At 44.5% G+C, this 2742-nt stretch overlaps 1 pseudogene; it reads left to right on the forward strand.

The window, feature by feature from the left end:
- Nucleotides 1–824, forward strand: LOC140628411 (26S proteasome non-ATPase regulatory subunit 8 pseudogene; annotated as a pseudogene).
- The last annotated feature ends 1918 nt before the right edge of the window (nucleotides 825–2742 follow it).

A 2742-nucleotide genomic window follows, 5' to 3' on the forward strand; every position in this document is an offset into this window, starting at 1 on the left:
ATGGGCACAGGGTGCCTCGAGCACTGGCCTTGGGTGGCCTCGGATGCAGTCCTGTGGGTGGCAGCACTTAAGGGCAAGTGGAACCGTAAAAGCTCCAGTCTTACAAGCACAGTGAACAACTAAGGCCATCTCAAGCTGGTTCTGCTGGAGCTCAACTTCTTGTCAACCACAGGGACCCAACTGACCAAACAGCAGTTCATTCTGGCTGGTAACATTTTGGAGATTGGGGCTCAGTGGAGCATCCTGTGCAAGGACGTCCCCTCCTTTCAGCACTACATGACCCAGCTCAAATGCTACTATTTCAACTGTGAGGAGCAACTCTCCGAGTCAGCCGACATGCACCAACTCTCAGGCCTCAACTTCCTCTTCCTGCTGTCCCAGAACCGGGTGGCTGAGTTCCACACAAGAGTTGGAGCAGCTGCCTGCCAAGGACATGCAGACCAAGGTATATACATCAAGCGTCCTGTGTCCCTGCAGCAATACGTGATGGAGAGAAGCTATCACAGGGTTTTCTTGGCCAAAGGCAACATTCCTGCTGAGAGCTATACCTTCTTCACTGACATCCTGCTTGACACTCTGATGAGATTGCTGGGTGCATCGAGGAGGCCTATGAGCAAATGCTTTTCACTGAGGCCACCCAGATCCTCTTCTTTAACACACCCAAAAAGAAGGCAGACTGCACGAAGAAGCGAGGGTGGGTTCTGGGCCTTAGCAACTACTACAGCTTTGTCAGCCAGCAGCAGAAGCCAGAAGGTACCACCATCCCCTCCACAGAACTGGCTACACAGGTCATTGAGTATGCCTGGCAGCTAGAGATGGTCTGAGCCCACCAGGCACCCAGGTGAGGCAGGGCTTGCGGTCTTTAAAGCAGTGGCAGTGCAGGGCTTCCTCCAATAAAGGTGGAGAGCCATTCTCTCTTCTAGACCTTTGTTTCCCCTGGTGGAATGGTGGGGAGACAAGTTCCTTATCTCTGAAGAAGTTAGACATTTGGGGGCCCTCTTGGGTCTGAGATAAACCCTCTGTTGGGTCAGCTTCTGTCCAGTGGCCACTGCTCAAGTTCTCAAATGGCTGCCCGTTGCTGGGGCTCAGATGCAGAAGAACACATTTTCAGGTAGAGGGACTGTTGGAGCCAGCCATGAATGCACAATACAGGAGGACCAGGGCAAGGCACAAGTTTTTCAGCAAAGGGGGTGAAGCATCACAATTTTAAAAAATGTTTGCAATTAAACTGGCATTTTTTTAAGGTTTTATTTATTTATTCACGAGAGACACAGAGAGAGAGAGAGAGGCAGAGACACAGGCAGAGGGAGAAGCAGGCTCCATGCAGAGAGCCAGATGTGGGACTCTATCCCAGGACTCCAGGATCATGCCCTGGGCCTAAGGCAGGAGCTTAACTGCTGAATCACATAGGTGTCCCTTAAACCGGTATGTTAAATGAAAAAAAGAAAAACAAAACTCCTCATTGTGATAGCTGTGAATCAAAAATTAAAATATTGGGAATAAAATTCCATCTACAGTAATGGTAGGAATACAATCAGCTACAAACCACATATAAAGGAATAATGCAGAGCTCCGACTAGTCTTTTCAGATATTATGCAATGTGCAGATTTCATTAGACTAAAGAAGGGGGCACCTGGTTGGCTCAGTTGGAGGAGCCTGCAACTCTTGATCTCCGGGTTGTGTTTGAGCCCCATGTTAGGTATAGAGATGACTTAGATAAATAAAAAACACTTTGAAAAAAAAAAAAGAAGGAGAGAAAGCATGAAGACAGGCAGGAAGACGGGGGGTCAGAGAGCCCAAAAAGTTCTAGCTCCAACAAAAGGGAATAAAATCAGAGGTGGGAACCACTTAAGAACTACCTTTTTAACTACCAGTGACCTTCCCTTTGTTCATACTCTACACCCATCCCCTCCCCACCCAAACCTGTTATTAAACAATATCAGGCTGAGTTAGGGTTGCTGTGATTCAAATTAAGTAGTAAGCGGAAGTTTAAATAAAGGAGATAGTGGATTGATGTTATTAGAAAAAAAAGTAAGAAACAAAGAAATAAGAAGAGCAAGGTAACACAACAAAATACAAAAGACAGAGAAAGTATAATTCTGGAAAAAGAATTACTCCCAGGTAGTGTAAGAGAAAATTAGAGATATTCTTTTTTAATAGAATTAAGAAATTTTAAATCACGGAAAAAATGAAATTAAAGAAGAACTAAGATAAAAAAGGAAATAGACAGATAACAATGAGCTAGCAAAGCCCCTGTAAAAAGAGGAAGAAATAAAGCCACTGCTTAAATGAAACCACATTAGAAGCATGAGGAATCAGAATGGAGAGTGCTAAAAACAGAAGAAATGGAGGACTGGTAGAAGGAAATAGAATATAAAAGGAAAAAAAAACAAAGAAATAAAACCACTCAAAACCAGAGATGTGGAAGGAAGAGAACAGTGCCTTAACCTAGGGATTGTAGTAACCCTTACAACAATTTGCAACTGGAGAAGTCATTGTTTTACAAAGGGGAACTAGCAGGCTGCTTTTTCAATTCTCTTCTGCAATTTGTAGTGTCTGAAGGTTTACTAGTTTGCCACAAACTCAGTGGATTAAACAACAGAAATGGATTGTCTCCCAGTTCTGGAAACTGGAAGTCAGATCATGTGTGAGCAGTGTTGTTCCTTCAAAAGGCTGTGAGGGAGAAATCTGTTGGAGGCCTCTTGCTTAAGCTTCTGGTAGTTTGCAGGCAAGATCTAGCA

This window comes from Canis lupus, chromosome X (assembly GCF_048164855.1).
Source record: "Canis lupus baileyi chromosome X, mCanLup2.hap1, whole genome shotgun sequence".
In the NCBI taxonomy this organism is placed as follows: domain Eukaryota; kingdom Metazoa; phylum Chordata; class Mammalia; order Carnivora; family Canidae; genus Canis; species Canis lupus.